Genomic DNA, 20,603 nt, shown 5'->3' with positions numbered 1-20,603 from the left:
TGAATAGTCCCAGAGATGTAGAGGAAAGGATAGCAAAGATGATTCACGATAGGAGTGAGAGAGGCAGGGTAGTTGTCATGGGCGACTTCAACTATCCAAATATTGACTGGGATCACTACAGTACGAGTACTATAGATGGGTCAGTTTTTGTCCAGTGTGTGCAGGAGGGCTTCCTGACCCAGTATGTGGACAGGCCAACAAGGGGCGAAGCCACATTAGATTTAGTATCGGGTAATGAGCCTGGCCAGGTGATAGATTTGGAAGTAGGTGAGCACTTTGGAGACAGCGATCCCAATTCTGTCAGGCTTACTTTAGTGATGGAAAGGGAGAGGTGTACTCCACCGAGCAAGAGTTACAGCTGGGGGAAGGGAAATTACGATGCCATTAGGAAAGATTTAGGAAGCGTAGAATGGGGAAGGAAGCTACAAGGGATGAACACATCTAAAATGTGGAGCTTATTCAAGGAAACGTTCCTGTGTGCCCTAGATAAGTATGTACCTGTCAGGCAGGGAGGAAGATATAGAACGGGTGAGCCGTGGTTTACTAAGGAAGTGGAATCCCTGGTCAAGAAGAAGAAGGCTTATGTTAGGACAAAATGTGAAAACTCAGTTAGGGTGCTTGAGGGTTACAAGGAAGTCAGGAAAGATCTAAAGAGAGAGCTCAGAAGAGCCAGGAGGAGACATGAGAAGTTGTTGGCGGATAGGATCAGGGTTAACCCTAAGGCTTTCCAATGGTATGTCAGGAATAAAAGAATAATGAGAGTTAAATTAGGGCCAATCAAGGATAATAGTGGGAAGCTGTGTGTGGAGTCAGAGGAGATAGGGGAAGCACTAAATAAATATGTTTCGACAGTGTTCACTATAGAAAATGAAAATGTTGGCAAGGAAGATATAGAGATACTTGCATCTAGACTAGAAGAGATTGAGGTTCACAAGGAAGGGGTATTAGAAATACTGCAGAGTGTGAAAATAGACAAGTCCCCTGGGCCGGATGGGATCTATTCTAGGATCCTCTGGGAAGCCAGGGAAGAGATTGCCGAGCCTTTGGCATTGATCTTCAAATCGTTATTGTCTACAGGAATAGTGCCTGAGGACGGGAGGGTAGCAAATGTGGTTCCCTTGTTCAAGAAGGGGAGTAGAGACAACCCTGGTAATTACAGACCAGTTGTTGGTAAAGTGTTGGAAAAGGTTCTGAGGGATAGGATTTATAACCATCTAGAGAAGAATAATCTGATCAGGGACAGTCAGCACTGTTTTGTGAAGGGTAGGTCATGCCTAACGAATCTTATTGAGTTTTTTGACAAAGTGACCAAACAGGTAGATGAGAGTGAACCGGTTGATGTGGTGTATATGGATTTCAGCAAGGCGTTCGATAAGGTTCCCCACAGTAGGCTATTATACAAAATGCGGAGGAATGGGATTGTGGGAGATATAGCAGTTTGGATCAGTAATTGGCTTGCTGAAAGAAAACAGAGGGTTGTAGTTGATGGAACATGTTCATCTTGGTGTCCAGTTACTAGCGGCGTACCGCAAGGGTCGGTGTTGGGTCCACTGCTATTTTTAAAAATGACCTGAATGAGGGCTTAGAAGGGTGGGTTAGTAAATTTGCGGATGACACTAAGGTCGGTGGAGTTGTGGATAATGATGGAGGATGTAGTAGGTTGCAGAGGGACAGAGATAGGATGCAGAGCTGGGCTGCGAGGTGGCAAATGGAGTTTAATGTGGACAAGCGTGAGGTGATACACTTTGGACGGAGTAATCAGAATGCAAAGTACTGGGCTTATGGTAAGGTTCTTGGGAGTGCAGATGAGCAGAGAGATCTCGGTGTCCAGGTACACAGATCCCTGAAAGTTGCCCCCCTCCCCAGGGTGACAGGGTTGTTAAGAAGGCATACAGTGTTTTGGCCTTTATTAATAGAGGGATTGAGTTCCGGAACCAGGAGGTTATGCTGCAGCTGTACAAAGCTCTGGTACGGCCGCACTTGGAGTATTGTGTACAGTTCTGGTCACCGCATTATAAGAAGGACGTGGAAGCTTTGGAAAGGGTGCAGAGGAGATTTACCGGGACGTTGCCTGGTACAGAGGGAATGTCTTACAAGGAAAGGCTGAGGGCCTTGAGGCTGTTCTCGTTAGAGAGAAGGTTGAAAGGTGACTTAATAGAGACATATAAGATAATCAGAGGGTTGGATAGGGTGGGCAGGGAGAGCCATTTTCCAAGTATGGGGACGCAAACACAAGGGGACACAGCTTTAAAGTGAGGGGAGATAGGTATAAGACAGATGTCAGAGGTAGTTTCTTTACTCAGAGAGTAGGCGGGGGTATGAAATGCTTTGCCTGCAACGGTTGTAGCTTCAACAGGTTTAAATGCATTTAAGTCGCCATTGGACAGGCATATGGACATACATGGAATAGTGTAGGTGGGATGGGCTTCAGGTTAGTATGACAGGTTGGCGCAACATTGAGGGCCGAAGGGCCTGTACTGCGCTGGAATGTTCCATGCTCTATTTTCGATGTTCTAAGCTGCACATCCCTGGGCACTACGGGGACAATTTAGCCCAGCCAATCCACCCTAACCTGCACATCCCTGGGCACTACGGGGACAATTTAGCACGGCTAATCCCACCCTAACCTGCACATCCCTGGGCACTACGGGGACAATTTAGCACGGCCAATCCCACCCTCACCTGCACATCCCTGGGCACTACGGGGACAATTTAGCACGGCCAATCCCACCCTCACCTGCACATCCCTGGGCACTACGGGGACAATTTAGCACGGCCAATCCCACCCTGACCTGCACATCCCTGGGCACTACGGGGACAATTTAGCACGGCCAATCCCACCCTGACCTGCACATCCCTGGGCACTACGGGGACAATTTAGCACGGCCAATCCCACCCTAACCTGCACATCCCTGGGCACTACAGGGACAATTTAGCACGGCCAATCCCACCCTAACCTGCACATCCCTGGGCACTACGGGACAATTTAGCATGGCCAATCCCACCCTAACCTGTACATCCCTGGGCACTACGGGACAATTTAGCACGGCCAATCCCACCCTAACCTGCACATCCCTGGGCACTACGGGGACAATTTAGCACGGCCAATCCCACCCTAACCTGCACATCCCTGGGCACTACGGGGACAATTTAGCACGGCCAATCCCACCCTAACCTGCACATCCCTGGGCACTACGGGGACAATTTAGCACGGCCAATCCCACCCTAACCTGCACACCTTTGGACTTGGGAGGAAACCGGAGCACCTGGAGGAAACCCACACAGACCCGGGAAGGGGAGAACGTGCAAACTCCAAACAGACAGACAGGTACCCGAGAGCGGGACCGAACCCAGATCTCTGGCAGCGTGAGGCAGCAGCGATGACCCCTGAGCCACCCCTACACTCAACAAAACGTACCAAGGAACTTCAGATAGGGTCATAGAGACGTACAGCATGGAAACAGATTCTTCGGCCAGACCCGTCTGTGCTGATCCAGATATCCCTAACCTAACCCAGTCCCCATTCCCCAGCACTTGGCCCATCTCCCTCTAAACCCTTCCTGTTCCTGTCCCCCATCCACCTTTTAAATGCTGTCATTGTACCAGCCCCCACCCACTTCCTCTGGCAGCTCCTCCCACCACCCTCTGCGTGAAAAAGTTGCCTCTCGGGTCCCTTTCCCCCCCTCTCACCTTAAACCTACGCCCCTCTCCTTCTGGACTCCCCCCACCCCAAGGGGGAAAAGACCTTGTTTATTTACCCCACCCTCGTGATTTTATAAACCTCTATAAGGTCATCCCCTCAGCCTCTGACGCTGCAGGGAAAACAGCCCCAGCCTGTCCAGCCTCTCCCTGTAGCTCAAACCCTCCAACATTCTTGTCCATCTTTTCTGGACCATTTCAAGTTTCACAACATCCTTCCCAGAGGAAGGAGACCGGAATTGCATGTAATATTCCAAAAGTAGCGCAACTAATGTCCTGTACAACCCAGCCTTTTTGGCCTCTCCCTATAGCAAGAAAGAGAGATGTGTGGATACAGACAGATGCTCAGATATACATGCAGTGCAAAGGGACCCAGTAATTCAAAGGTATATGCATGAAATCGATGGATATCCTAGATATAGAGGTGGGATGGATAGAGACACCAAAAGAGATGTGCACTGATATGTTATTTGGGTGGAACTGAGAAATAAGAAAGGGATGATCACCTTACTGGGATTGTATTATAGACCCCCCAATAGTCAGAGGGAAATTGAGAAACAAATTTATAAGGAGATTTCAGCTATCTGTAAGAATAATAGGGTGGTTATGGTCGGGGATTTTAACTTTCCAAACATAGACTGGGACTGCCATAGTGTTGAAGGTTTAGATGGAGAGGAATTTGTTAAGTGCGCACAAGACAATTTTCTGATTCAGTATGTGGATGTACCTACTAGAGAAGGTGCAAAACTAGACCTACTCTTGGGAAATAAGGCAGGGCAGGTGACTGAGGTGTCAGTGGGGGGAATATGACATGGAGATAGTTGTTAAAAAGAGACTGTTTATAGACTGGAACAGAGGATAAACCAGCTGAAAGTGACAGATAAACACAGGCCTGGATAATTTCCTGTCAAGGCACTTGTTAAATCTGCTCATGCGCTGACCAGCGTTCTTGGCTGGAGAGGTAAATATTGAGTACAGCCTGTGAAAATAAATAACGCACAGTCTCCATCATTGATGTCAATGACTCCCCCCACCACAAGCACGGTTACAGATCCTTCATCTCAAATGACAGCTGGCAGATACATGAAAGAAGTCATCATTGGAGATGGGACTATTGATCGTAGACTAGCCTGAAGATTTAATTTTCATCTAAGACGGGTACAGTTGAGAGCAGAAGCGAGTCAAACAGTCAGGGCAGGCAGGGACAAGGTAGGACTAATAAATTAAACTGCATTTATCTCAATGCAAGGGACCTAACAGGGAAGGCAGATGAACTCAGGGCATGGTTACGAACATGGGACAGGATATCATAGCAATTACAGAAACATGGCTCAGGGATGGGCAGGACTGGCAGCTTAATGTTCCAGGATACAAATGCTACAGGAAGGATAGAAAGGGAGGCATGAGAGAAGAGGGAGGATATTCCCGGAAATACATCCAGGGATGTTATTTGGGCGGAGCTGAGAAATAAGAAAGGGATGATCACCTTATTGGGATTATATTATAGACCCCCCCTTAATAGTCAGAGGGAAATTGAGAAACAAATTTGTAAGGAGATCTCGGCTATCTGTAAAAATAATAGGGTAGTTATTGTAGGAGATTTTAACTTTCCAATCATCGACTGGGACTGCCATAGTGTTAAAGGTTTAGATGGAGAGGAATTTGTTAAGTGTGTACAAGACAATTTTCTGATGCAGTATGTGGATGTACCTACTAGAGAAGGTGCAAAACTTGACCTACTCTTGGGAAATAAGGCAGGGCAGGTGACTGAGGTGTCACTGGGGGAGCACTTTAGGGCCAGCGACCATAATTCTATTAGATTTAAAATAGCGAAGTAAAAGGGTAGACCAGATCTAAAAGTTGAAGATCTAAATTGGAGAAAGGCCAATTTTGATGGTATTAGGTAAGAACTTTCAAAAGCTGATTGGGGGCAGATGTTCGCAGGTAAAGGGACGGCTGGAAAATGGGAAGCCTCCAGAAATGAGATAACGAGAATCCAGAGAAAGTATATTTCTGTTCGGGTGAAAGGGAAGGCTGGTAGATGTAGGGAATGTTTAATGATTAAAGAAATTGAGGGTCTGGCTAAGAAAAAGACGGAAGCATATGTCAGGTATAGTTAGGATAGATCGAGAGAATCCTTATAGTATAAAGGCAGTAGGAGTATACTTAAGAGGGAAAACAGGAGGGCAAAAAGGGGACATGAAATAGCTTTGGCAAATAGAATTAAGGAGAATCCAAAGGGATTTTACAGATATATTAAGGACAAAAAGGTAACTAGGGAGAGAATAGGGCCCCTCAAAGATCAGCAAGACAGCCTTTGTGTGGAGCCGCAGAAAATGGGGGAGATACTAAACGAGTATTTTGCATCAGTATTTACTGTGGAAAAGGATATGGAAGATATAGACTGTAGGGAAATAGATGGTGACATCTTGCAAAATGTCCATATTACAGAGGAGGAAGTGCTGGATGTCTTGAAACAGTTAAAGGTGGATAAATCCCCAGGACCTGATCAGGTGCACCCGAGAACTCTGTGGGAAGCTAGAGAAGTGATTGCTGGGCCTCTTGCTGAGATATTTGTATTATCGATAGTCACAGGTGAGATGCCGGAAGACTGGAGGTTGGCTAACGTGGTGCCACTGTTTAAGAAGGGTGGTAAGGACAAGTCAGGGAACTATAGACCAACCTGACCTCGGGGGTGGTCAAGGTCTTGGAGGGAATCCTGAGGGACAGGATGTACGTGTATTTGGAAAGGCAAGGAATGATTCGGGATAGTCAACATGGCTTTGTGTGTGGGAAATCATGTCTCATAAACTTGATTGGGTTTTTTTGAGGAAGCAACAAAGAGGATTGATGAGGGCAGAGCAGTAGATGTGATCTATATGGACTTCAGTAAGGCATTCGACAAGGTTCCCCATGGGAGACTGGTTAGAAAGGTTAAATCTCACGGAATACAGGGAGAACTAGCCATTTGGATACAGAACTGGCTCAAAGGTAGAAGACAGAGGGTGGTGGTGGAGGGTTGTTTTTCAGACTGGAGGCCTGTGACCAGTGGAGTGCCACAAGGATTGGTGCTAGGTCCACTATTTTTTATTATTTGCATAAATGATTTGGATGCGAGCATAAGAGGGACAGTTAGTAAGTTTGCAGATGACACCAGAATTGGAGGTGTAGTGGACAGCGAAGAGGGTTACCTCAGATTACAACAGGATCTGGACCAGATGGGCCAATGGGCTGAGAAATTGCAGATGGAGTTTAATTCAGATAAATGCGAGGTGCTGCATTTTGGGAAAGCAAATCTTAGCAGGACTTATACACTTAATGGTAAGGTCCTGGGGAGTGTTGCTGAACAAAGAGACCTTGGAGTGCAGGTTCATAGCTCCTTGAAAGTGGAGCCACAGGTAGATAGGATAGTGAAGGTGGTGTTTGATATGCTTTCCCTCATTGGTCAGAGTATTGAGTACAGGAGTTGGGAGGGCATAGTGCGGCTGTACAGGACATTGGTTAGGCCACTATTGGAATATTGCGTGCAATTCTGGTCTCCTTCCTATCGGAAAGATGTTGTGAAACTTGAAAGGGTTCAGAAAAGATTTACAAGGATGTTACCAGGGTTGGAAGACTTGAGCTACAGGGAAAGGCTGAACATGCTGGGGCTGTTTTCCCTGGAGCGTCGGAGGCTGAGGGGTGACCTTATAGAGGTTTGCAAAATTATGAGGGGCATGGATAAGGTAAATAGGCAAAGTCTTTTCCCTGGGGTCGGGGAGTCCAGAACTAGAGGACATAGGTTTAGGGTGAGAGGGGAAAGATATAAAAGAGACCTAAGGGGCAACTTTTTCACGCAGAGGGTGGTACGTGTATGGAATGAGCTGCCAGAGGATGTGGTGGAGGCTGGTACAATTGGAACATTTAAGAGGCATTTGGATGGGTATATGACTAGGAAGGGTTTGGAGGGATATGGGCCGGGTGCTGGCAGGTGGGACTAGATTGGGTTGGGATATCTGGGTCAGCATGGATGGGTTGGACCGAAGGGTCTGTTTCCATGCTCTCTACGAGTCTAGACTCTTTCCCAAAATGCACCAGAAAAAGGGAAGGACAGATTGAATGTGGAGCGAGAGGGGGAGAAAGACCTTAGGGCTGTGTGTGAGAGAGATAGAGATTGGAAAGCAGGGGAGAGTGAGTGAGAGAGAGTGAGAGTGAGAAGGGAGAGAAGAGAGGGTCAGTACGAGACAGAGTCAAAAACAGACTGAAAGACAGCATGAGGAAGAGTCACAGAAAACGAGACAGAGAGACAGAAAGAGAGAGAGTCATTGAACCAGTGACAGAGGGACAAAATGTGAGAGAGACTGGAACAGAAGACAAACAGAGACAGGCAGCGTGAGAGACACCGTGACATTCTGAGAGAGAAAGGGAGAGAGAGAGGTAAAGAAAAAGAGTGTGCGAGGGAGAGAAAGAGAGAGAGAGAAGCAGGGGGAGAGATGAACAGAAACAGAGACAGAGGGAGACAGAAACACAGAAAGAGAGATAGATAGAGAGAGAGAGCACGGGGGTCATATTGGGAGAGACAGAGAAAACAGAAAGGGAGCAAGAGAGACAGAGAAAGACAGAGCGAGAGAGAGGAGAAGGCAGAGTCATGGAGTCGTACAGTATGGAAACAGAACCTTCGGCCCAACCAGTCCGTGCTAACCCTAATCTCCAGTCCCACACCTGCCACGGCTCCTGCCCCATATCGGTCCAAACCTTTCCTATCCATGTCCTCATCCAAATGTCTTTTAAACGTTGTAACTGTACCCAGATCCCCCACTTCCTCGGGAAGTTCATTCCACACTCGGACCACTGTCCTGTGTAAAAAAGTCATCACCTTTTGAAATCTTTCTCTATTCATCTTTTGGGAGTCTATCGAATTGTGAGAGGCAGAGATGTGTAGATAGCCAACAGCTGCCCTGGGGTTGGGGAGACTAAAACGAGAGGGCGTAGGTTTAAGGTGAGAGGGGAGAGATACAAAAGGGTCCAGGGAGCAACGTTTTGTACACAGAGGGTGCTGAGAGTCTGGAGTCAGCTGCCAGAGACAGCGGTGGAGGCTGGTGCAATGTTGTCATTGAAGCAACACCTGAACAGGTCTGTGGATGGGATAGGGATGGAGGGATATGATGAAGGGCTTATGCCCGAAACGTTGACTCTCCTGCTCCTCGGATGCTGCCTGACCGGCCGTGCTTTTCCAGCACTGCGCTTTACGACTCTGACTCTCCAACATCTGAAATACTCGCTCTCTCTCTCTCTCTCTCTCTCGTGTAGGGATATGGATCAAATGCGGGTAAATGGGATTAAATTAATTGGGCAGCTTGGGCTGAACTCCCTTACCCTGGGGAAAATTCCTTTGTCATTTACCTTATCCAAGTCCCTGATGATTTTGTGGGGTGGCACGGTGGCTCAGTGGTTAGCACCGCTGCCTCACAGCCCCAGGGACCCGGGTTCGATTCCCACTCTCTGTGTGGAGTTTACACATTCTCCCTGTGTCTGTGTGGGTTTCCTCCCGCAATCCAAAGATGTGCAGGTCAGGTCTCAAGAAATTAAAACACTCACTCACACGTTATCACACATTTGCACTTATACACTCTCTCTCACACACACACACAAACTGTCTATCTCACACACACACTCTCTCTAATATACACATTCTCTCTCACACACACCCTTGCCGATATACACACACTCTCTCCCACTCACGTTCTCTCTCTCTCACTCACACACACTCTCTGGTTGCCCTGTTACAGGAAGGGTATTATTAAACGGGAGAATGTTGAGAAAATATTTACCAGGATATTTTTGGGAATGGAAGGTCTGAATTAAAAAGGTAGGCTGGGGCATTTTTCACTGGAGCCTAGGGAATTAAGGGGTGACCTTATAGAGGTTTATAAGACTGGATTCCCTACAATGTGGAGACAGGCCCTTCGACCCAACAAGACCACACTTACCCTCTGAAGAGCAACCCAGCCAGATCCATTTACCCCCTGACTAATATGCCTAACACTACAGGCAATTTATCACAGCCGATCCCACCCTAACCTGCACATCCCTGGGCACTACGGGACAATTTAGCACGGCCAATCCCACCTAACCCGGACATCTCTGGGCACTATGGGGACAATTTAGCACGACCAATCCCACCCTAACCTGCACATCCCTGGGCACTACTGGGACAATTTAGCACAGCCAATCCCACCCTAAACTGCACATCCCTGGGCACTACGGGGACAATTTAGCACGGCCAATCCCACCCTAACCTGCACATCCCTGGGCACTGCGGGGACAATTTAGCACGGCCAATCCCACCCTAACCTGCACATCCCTGTGCGCTGCAGGGACAATTTAGCACGGCCAATCCCACCCTAACCTGCACATCCCTGGGCACTACGGGACAATTTAGCATGACCAGTCCCACCCTAACCTGTACATCCCTGGGTACTACGGGACAATTTAGCACGGCCAATCCCACCCTAACCTGCACATCCCTGGGCACTACGGGGACAATTTAGCACGGCCAATCCCACCCTAACCTGCACATCCCTGGGCACTACGGGGACAATTTAGCACGGCCAATCCCACCCTAACCTGCACATCCCTGGGCACTACGGGGACAATTTAGCACGGCCAAACCCACCTTGACCTGCACATCCCTGGACACTAGTGCACTTCCTGCGGTCACCACCCGGCGCCGCTGTTGCTCCACCGTCGCCCGCTCGTTCGACCCAAGTGACGTCACTTGGGTTGGAGGTGTCAATGGTATTTTCAAATCTGATTGGCTAGGAGATCACGTGGCCTCGGGTGGGGGGTGGGGTTGGGTTGTTGATGGGGGTGGTCATGCCCTGTCACTCTCCACCCTCTTCCCTCCTTCCTCCCGCCCCGCAACACCAGCGGAACGTCACTGTCAAAGACTACAACAACAACATCATTGCAGCGAATTCTGCCTAGCGCCGTCCCTAATTCTGCGCCCTTTCCCGCCCACCCAGCCCTTTCCTTCTCTCTCTCTGCCTCAACCCGCCAGCACCTCCGAGCCTGGGATCCGCTGTTTTCCTCCCTCTCGGAGTCAATGTCACGATGCGTTGATGTGGCGCCTACCCCTTTAACCCGATGATGCTGACCTCCCATCCTCACCCCCTGGGAGGGGGAGGGCGCCCCGTGTCCCCGGGGTAGGGGGCACCTCGGAGACTAGCCCACCTCCAGCCCAGAGACTTCGAACAGGCCCTGCCAAACCCAGAAGTGGGGGGGGGGGGGGGGGCAAGGAATAGGTGGGAAGCCGCGGTGGAAGAGGGAGACCCTCGGTCCGGGAGAGCCTTCCATTGGGCTGGAAGGTACGAGGAACCGGTATTGGGCTAGGAAGGGTATTGGGGAATGGTAAGTCCAACTGAAACGAGGGAAAGTCTTCACCCAGAGAGTTGGGGTAGGCGGGGGGGGGGGGGGTGCTGTCTACACTGAACAGTTTTTGAGAAGGGGGTAGATCTAGTGGGGGAGGGGGGTGGGGAGAATGAAGGGATCGAAGGGTCTTGGGGTTGGGGACAAAGGGAGGAGCAGGGGACTGAGTTGGATGATCGACCACCATGGCATTGAGTGAGGCAGTAGTAGGCGTGGGGCAGAATGGCCGACTCCTGCACCCGGTTCTGAGCATCGGCTGCTAATTTTGGACGCTCAGGGTTTAATCACAGAAGGAAGAGAATTCAGTTCACTCTCCACCTCACATTCTCACCCTTACACTCACCCTCACACTCACCCTCACACACACACTGTCTCTCACACACTCACCCTCACACTCACCCTCACACACACACTGTCTCTCACACACTCACCCTCACACTCTCACCCTCACACTGTCTCTCACACGCTCTCTCTTCTCTCACACACACTCTCACCCTCACACTCTACCTCATATACACTGACCCACTCTCTCACACAGTCTTCCTCACTCTCCCCCACACACAGTCTTTCTGTCCCGCCCCCACTCTAACACTCGCCCTACACTCTAACAATCACCCCACTCTCATTCTCCCCCTCTCTATCTCTCATACACACACTCTCTCACCCACACTCTCCCACACACACTCCATCTCTCTCTCACACACACACTCCAACTCTCTCACACAGGCTCCATCTCTCACACACACTCCATCTCTCTCTCTCTCACACACACACACTCCGTCTCTCTCTCACACACACTCCATCTCTGCCTCACACAGTCCATCTCTCTCTCTCACACTCCATCTCTCTCACACACACTCCATCTCTCTCACACACACTCCGTCTCTCTCTCACACACTCCATTTCTCTCTCTCATCAGTCCATCTCTCTCTCACACACACACACCTCCATCTCTCTTTCTCTCTCACACACAGCCCATCTCTCTCTCACACACACACTCCATCTCTCTCTCACACACACACACCCCACACACACACACCCCATCTCTCTCTCTCACACACACTCCATCTCTCTCTCTCACACACTCCATCTCTCTCACACACACACTCCATCTCTCTCTCTCACACACTCCATCTCTCTCTCTCTCACACTCCATCTCTGTCTCACACACTCCATCTCTCTCTCTCTCACACTCCATCTCTCTCTCACACACTCCATTTCTCTCTCACCAGTCCATCTCTCTCTCTCACACACACACACCTCCATCTCTCTCTCACACACACACAGCCCGTCTCTCTCTCACACACACACCTCCATCTCTCTCTCTCTCACACACAGCCCATCCCTCTCTCACACACACACTCCATCTCTCTCTCACACACACAGCCCATCTATCTCTCTCACACACTCCATCTCTCTCTCTCACACACACACAAAACACACACTCCATCTCTCTCACACACAGCCCATCTCTCTCACACACAGCCTCTCTCACACACACACCTCTCACACACAGTCTCACACACATACTCCCCCTCTCCCTCACACTTTTCCCCCACACACTCACTGTCCCTCACACACTTCCTCACTCTCTCTCTCACACACACACTCTCTCACAAACTCACTCGCCCTCATACGCTCTCCTTCACACATTCCCAGTCACACACTCTATCACACACAGAATCTCTCACGCTCACACGCACACACACACTCACTCGCTCACTCACACACACACACACAAGTGTTGAAACTTGAACACCACACCCTGAGTGTGAAAGTAGAGAGAGTCGGCTCACAGACGCGAGTTAACAAACAGAGAGAGAGAGAAACGTTTAGGAATTGGAAAAGCAGAACGTATTTCTAAACGGGGTGGACGCCTTACTCCCTCACATTAACAGGGAGGGACCATGTTCGACCAGACCATTAGGACACAGAACCGAGGAACATTGACTTGAAACTCCCGGCCACGGATCTCATTTATTTTTTGTGTGTTTTTTTTTCAAAATGTAAGTATATATCAAGTCGTATTGAAATGTATCCGTTCTCCCTTGGGAGTTTTACCCTCCAGAATTCTTTTTCCTCCTAACCTCGAGATTTCCAAGTTGCCCTTAGCCCTAAATCTGCAAGGAGAAAGTTGGGGTGGGTGGGTTGTGAGTGTGAAAGCATGGAACATAAAGGGACAGGGGTTTTTTTTGTTGTTTTTTTTTAAACCAGGCGCTGGGTTTGAACCGAGTCCGTTTTGCAACTTCCGAAAGGGTGGCATATGGTTGGTGGAAAATGCTCCAATCGGGAAAAGGGGTGGGAGGTTGAGATGATTGCTTTCCTTTAGGAATTTCTGTGGAATGTCGTTTTTTTCCCAACGAGCTGTGAGTAATTTTTTAAAAAAAACTCATGCACACATGATAATCATGCGAATTAATTTCTCTCTCTCTCTCTCTCTTTCTCTAATACATGTATATGTTAGATAAACCGAATTAATTTTACCTATAAATCCGAATTAATCCCTCTCTATATCTAAACCGAACTATTCTCTCTCTCTAATATATATATCGAATTAATTTCTATCCATCAGTCCGAATTAATACCTCCCTATATAATCCTTTCTCTAATAATATATTGTATATACCGAATTAATTTTTATCTGTAAATCCGAATTAATCTCTCTCGCTCTCTACTATATACATTATACATACCAAATTAATTTCTATCTATAAATCCGATTTAATCCCACTCTCTATATAATCCGAACTAATCTCTCTCTCTAATATATATATCGAATTAATTTCTATCCATCAATCCGACTTAATACCTCCCTATATAATCCTTTTTCTAATAATATATTATATATACCGAATTAATTTTTATCTGTAAATCCGAATTAATCTCTCTCGCTCTCTAATATATGCACTATACATACCAAATTAATTTCTATCTATAAATCTGACTTAATCTCTCTATATATAATCCGAATTAATCTCTGTCTTTCCAATCTATTAAATATCGAATTTATTTCTATGTATAAATCCGAATTAATATCTTCCTACACATAATCCAAATTAATCTGTCTCTCTCTATATTGTATATACGAATTAATTTATACCTGTAAATCCGAATAAATCTCTATATATAATCCGAATTAATGTCTCTCTTAAATAAAAGTTAATTTGGTTTGTGTATATCTCATATGTATATATTAAAAATCCGGAGTGATCCCTCTGTATATGTAATCTGAATGTATCTCTCTATGTATAAGCTTCCAAGTTCGCTATTCAATGTGAACTAACCTATATAATGTGAACTCAATTCCAAACATAAAGAAAACTGATTTCTCTCTGCCTCCTGCATGAAATCTCATTTCTATGTTCAATGTGAATTTACCTATATCGATAAATTTATCTCCCCGCCCTACCACCGTGTGTGTATGTGGATGTGTATAATATGTATATATATAAAATGTATGTGTATATAAAATATGTATATATATATATATATCCGAATTAATCCCGATATAGAGAATTCGAATTCACCTACACTCAGAACCCAAATCGATGTCTATAGATATAAAAACTGCATTTCTTTCATTAGATAAAATTCGATTTTATATGTAAACAACAGAAATGTTACCCCTCTGTGTCCCCTTCATTAAATCCGATTTCTGTCTGTACTCAGTGTGAATGTAACTACACCCAAATGAATTTGCCTCTGTACAGAGTCGGACTTTCGCACTCTTTATCAAGTCCAAATTTAAGTGTGAAATCTGAATTCATCCCTATATGAAATCAGAATTTCCCTATAGATTCAATATGAATTCGCCTATATAACGTGAATTGATCTCTGTACAAAACCTGAGTTTGTTTGTCATTATAAATTTAGATATTATCTATAAAGGTCCCAACTGATTTCTACTTAGGAAATGAAGAGGTCTGTATCCAGGAAATCGAATTCACACATACACAGAATCCGAATTTATCTGTGCCTTTCCAGTTCGATTTGATCTCTGTTCAGAACACAGATTTATTTATCTCTGTGACCCTCTGTACATGAAATCCGAATTTGTGTATGAATTTATTTTTGTGTATATAAAATCCGATTTTTTTCTGTATTCAAAGTGAGCATATCTATATGTGATATGTACTTATTTCTGCCAATAGAATCCCGAATTTATCTTTTTGTATAAAATCCAGATTATTGTATGAAATCCGAATTTATTTACGAACGCCCGAATTGATCTGCATTTAGAATCTGACCCTGCCTCTATGTATAGAATTCGAATTTATGTCTCTACATAAAATCCGAATTTACCTATATTTAAACTCTTAATCTGTGTCTATATGTATATATATAAAATCTTAATTTGGGTGTTTCTTAAAATCCCAATTTATGTATATTTAAACTCAGAATTAATGTGTGCATATACAAAAGTCCGAATTTAGCTGTTTCTTAAAATCGGAATTTATCTATACTTAAACTCCAAAATAATGCGTGTCTGTATATATAAATCCGAATTTTGATAGTTTGAAACATCCGAATTTATCTCTACATATAAACTCGAATTCTATATGCATGCTGAGGATCTGAATTTCAACACAAAATCTGTTTTTCTCTGTATTTATCTATGTATTCAATGTGAATTGATTTATATTCTTTATGTATTAATCCGAATCATCTCTCTCGGTCTGTCTGTCTGTCTCTCTCTCTCTATATATATATATATAATATAAAATGTGTATTTATTTGCACAGGCGAAATTATTAAATATAAAGGATGCGAATTTATCTCTGTATAATTCAAATTTGTACACACTTGGGGCAAATATATTTTTGTGATGTGAATTTATTTTCACCTAAAGTGATTTTTAAATATGATGTAAATTTCTTCAAATTGCGAATTTTCTGTCCAGCCAAACATTGACTTGAACACTGGCCTGAAATGCCAGTAACCCTATAGTCGGCATTTCCCCCCGTAGGAAGCTACTGAAGTGATCCTTTTGGTATTTTCCCCAACCCAACAAGAGTGAGGCCATATGTGTTTCCCCAGTCAGTGTGTCTCATTTCATCTAGGAACGAGCAACACGCAAGTTAAGTTAAACACACTCTCTCTCTCTCCCTCTCTCATTCAATTTCTCTTTCCGTCTCTCGCTATCACTCTGGCGAGAGACTTCCCTCCCTCTCTCTCTCTCTGCCTCTCACATACACACACACACACTCTCTATATCTCTCACATTCTCAATCCTCTCTTTCTATCTCTCTCGGTGTCTCACTCTATCACGCTGGCTTGATTTCCCGTTTTATCTCTCTGTGTCTGTGTGTGCGTCTCTCTCTCTCTCTCTCTTTGTGTGTGTCTCTCTCTCTCTTTGTGTGTGTCTCTCTCTCTCTCTCTCACACACACTGAATTTTTCTCTCTTTCCCTCCCCCCATTGAGAGAGGGGATCTATCTGGGGCTGGCCGGGATTCAGTTGTAAAACTCCCAGGGCAAATGAGAACCCTCGCATTTTGGAAGTTAGATTTCCTTTGCAAGAAGCCTGTTTTCTGGTGCAAATTTTGGGCAGGAAGCGGAAGTTGTCGTCATCACATCCACGTGTCGTTTCTGCATTTCCACCAGAAAGCAACCAGCGACAATCATTTCTCTCCCTCTTTGTGCATCTGTGTGTGCGCCCATCTCTCTGTATTGGTTCATCTGTATCTATTTGTCTGTCTATCCCTCTCTGTCGGTCTGTCTCTATGTATATATTGAAAAAGAACTCCATTTTTTCAATATATAATTTCAGCTACATCAGACTGTAAACTTTTGCTATAAATTCTCTGATCTACCATCTTATATTTTAGGAGCATCGCTTTGAAAGCTAGTGCTTCCAATTAAACCTGTTGGACTATAACCTGGGGTTGTGTGATTTTTTTTAACCTATTTGCCTCTATTGATTTGTCTCTGTTTATCTGTGTCCCTATCGATTACTCTTCCTGTATCAACTTGTCTCTACCAATCTGTCTCTGTTTATCTGTGTGTGTGTCTGCCTGTGTATCTATTTGCCAGTCTATATCTATTTGTTTGTATCTGTCTGTAATCTGTCTCTGTGTCTGTGTGTCCCCATTTATCTCTATTGATTCCCCTCCCCTGCCTTTATCTTTTTCTCTCTGCACCTCTCTGTCTGCTTATCTGTCTCTGTCTGTGTCCCTCTCTATCTTACAAGTTGCAGGCAAGAATGCCTGGAGGCATGGTACATTGGGGAAACTGAGCAAAGGCTACGGCAATGGATGAATGGGCACCGCACAACAATCAACAGACACGAGGGTTCCCTCCCAGTTGGGGAACACTTCAGTGGTCCAGGACATTCAGCCTCGGACCTTCGGCTGACCACCCTCCAAGGTGGACTTCGGGACAGGCAGCAGAGGAAAGTGGCCGAGCAGAGGCTGATAGCTAAGTTCGGTCCCCATAGGGAGGGCCTCAACTGGGACCTTGGGTTCATGTCACATTACATAGCACTACACCCACGCCGGCACTCCTACACACACAGGCACTCCTATACACGCACATACACACAGACACGCATATACACAAGACACACACACACTCCCACACTCACACAGACATCCTCTCAGATACTTAGGCCACTCTGCACTCATGCACACATACATACACTCTCTCTCACAGACACTCACAACCCCCCAACCCAGACACACACACTCACTCCCACACTCACACATGCACCCCCTCACAGACTTAAGACACTCTATACTCACTACATACACTCTCTCTCTCTCACTCAACCCCCAATCCAGGCAGACAAAGACCCACATGCACATATATCCTGTGCGGTGAATTTGTACATGTAGAGTTACATTGCATTTTGCTCAAAAACTGCATGAATTCATGTAAAACTCTGCTATCTCACTTTTTAGATTAGAATCAATCTAAACATCAGGTCACAGACAGAGAACACAGGGGGCTAACACCTTCAACATATTGTCTAGCTACCACCATTGTTAACAGCTAACCTGAGAATGCAACTTTTTAAAAAAAATGGTTTTGTGATTTACACATGAAAGAAGTGAGATTTTCGAACAGATGAAAGACAATCCAGGTATTTTTCAATGTATAATCTCAGTTACATCACACTGTAAATTTTTGTTATAAATTCTGTGTTAGGATTGAGCCCTCCACTACCACCTGATGAAGGAGCGTCGCTCCGAAAGCTAGTGTGCTTCCAAATAAACCTGTTGGACTATAACCTGGTGTTATGTGATTTTTAACCTTTCTATCTCGAACGATTCATCAATCTGTATATATTTGCCTGTGTCTGTCTCTGCTTATCTGTCTCTCTGTGTGTCTGCCTGTCTGATTCCCTATCTGATTTGTCTATCTATTTGTGTGTGGCTATCTATTTATCTGTCTGTGTGTGTGTGTGTGTCTGCTTGTGTGTCTATTGCTTTGTCTGTATCTGTCTGTCTATATCTGTCTCTGTGTGTGTGTGTGTCTGTCTGTCTGTCTGTGTAACCCTATTTCTCTCTAAAGATTTGTCTGTTTTCCTTTATTTAGTTTCAAAAATCTCTACCTAGGTAGTTTGTACCTAAAATCACAGTGTGGGATGATATTGTAAACTTTTTTGCTGTACTCCTGCACCTCCTTAGTTAAGTACGTGACAGTAAATGATATTCTATATTCAATTTGCCACTCTCTCTCTCTGTTTATATCTGTCTGCTTATTTATCTCTGTGTGTTATGTGTATTTCTGTCTGTGTCCCTATCTATCTATCGACTCCTCTGCCTGTATCTATTTATCTGTATCAGTCTGTGTCTGTCCATCTGACCGTCTGATTATCTGTTTCTACACCTATTCAATTTTGTAAGTTCTCTCTTTTGTTTTCGGTCTCAGAGCAAGTGTGCTAACAGGTAGTGGAAGGTGGTACAATTACACCATTTAAAAGGCATCTGGGCGTGACTAGGAGGCGTTTGGAGGGATATGGCAGAAGTGGGGACCACAGATGCTGGAGTCAAGATGAGAGTGGTGCTGGAAAAGCACAGCAGGTCTGACAACACCCGAGGAGCAGGAAAAAATCGACGTTTCGGGCAAAAGCCCTTCATCACTAGAAACTACTCTAATCTTGGAGGGATGTGGGTCAAGTGCTGGCAAATGGGTACTAGATATCTGGGTCAGCACGGACGAGTTGGGCCGAAGGGTTTGTTTCTAAGCCGTATAGCTTGATTACAAAGTGATGCTGGAGATCAGAGCTGGAAATGTGTTGCTGGAAGAGCGCAGCAGGTCAGGCAGCATCCAAGGAACAGGAGGTTCGACGTTTCGGGCATAAGCCCTTCATCAGGAATGAGGAAAGTGTGTCCAGCAGGCTAAGATAAAAGGTAGGGAGGAGGGACTTGGGGGAGGGGCATTGGAGATGCGATAGGTGGAAGGAGGTCGAGGTGAGGGTGATAGGCCGGAGTGGGGTGGGGGCGGAGAGGTCAGGAAGAAGATTGCAGGTCAGGAGGGCGGTGCTGAGATCGAGGGATTTGACTGAGACAAGGTGGGGGGAGGGGAAATGAGGAAACTGGAGAAATCTGAGTTCATCCCTTGTGGTTGGAGGGTTCCCAGGCGGAAGATGAGGCGCTCTTCCTCCAGCCGTCGTGTTGTTATGGTCTGGCGATGAAGGAGTCCAAGGACCTGCATGTCCTCGGTGGAGTGGGAGGGGGAGTTGAAGTGTTGAGCCACGGGGTGGTTGGGTTGGTTGTTCCGGGTGCCCCAGAGGTGTTCTCTGAAACGCTCCGCAAGTCGGCCTACTTTTTTAACCCTCCTCCCTACCTTTTATCTTAGCCTGCTGGACACACTTTCCTCATTCCTGATGCCTGAAACGTCGACTCTCCTGTTCCTTGGATGCTGCCTGACCTGCTGCGCTCTTCCAGCAACACATTTTCAGCTCTGTATAGCTTGATTACTCAGTTTCTGTACAGCTCTACCTTGAGTCAACGGCCATCGATCTATTTCACATAGATCCACTAATTTTAAGAGTCCATTTCTGTCTCCTTGCCCTATGTACCTCTCTATCCCATTTGTCACAGTCTTCCTCTGTCCACTATCAATGCTGTATCGACGGTGTCAATGGTAGCCACGATGTGACCACCTGTCGAAGGAGCAGCGCTCCGCAAGCTTGTGATGTCAAATAAATCTGCTGGACTATAAGCTGGTGTCGTGTTACTTCTGAGTACTGTCACAGTTCTCGATCGCTTCGTCTGCTTGCATCTTTCTGACTGAGGACCCCAGTCATTAAGGAGGAAAAAGTGAGGTCTGCAGATGCTGGAGATCAGAGCTGAAAATGTGTTGCTGGAAAAGCGCAGCAGGTCAGGCAGCATCCAAGGAACAGGAAATTCGACGTTTCGGGCATAAGCCCTTCATCAGGAATCACACACACATACACACTGCCCCCTCTCACACACACACATACACACTGCCCTCTCACACATACACACTGCCCTCTCTCTCTCACACACACACATACACACACTAACACTCTC

The sequence above is a fragment of the Hemiscyllium ocellatum genome (assembly GCF_020745735.1).
Source record: "Hemiscyllium ocellatum isolate sHemOce1 chromosome Y unlocalized genomic scaffold, sHemOce1.pat.X.cur. SUPER_Y_unloc_1, whole genome shotgun sequence".
Taxonomy (NCBI): Eukaryota; Metazoa; Chordata; class Chondrichthyes; order Orectolobiformes; family Hemiscylliidae; genus Hemiscyllium; species Hemiscyllium ocellatum.
Note: the sequence above shows the minus strand (reverse complement) of the source record.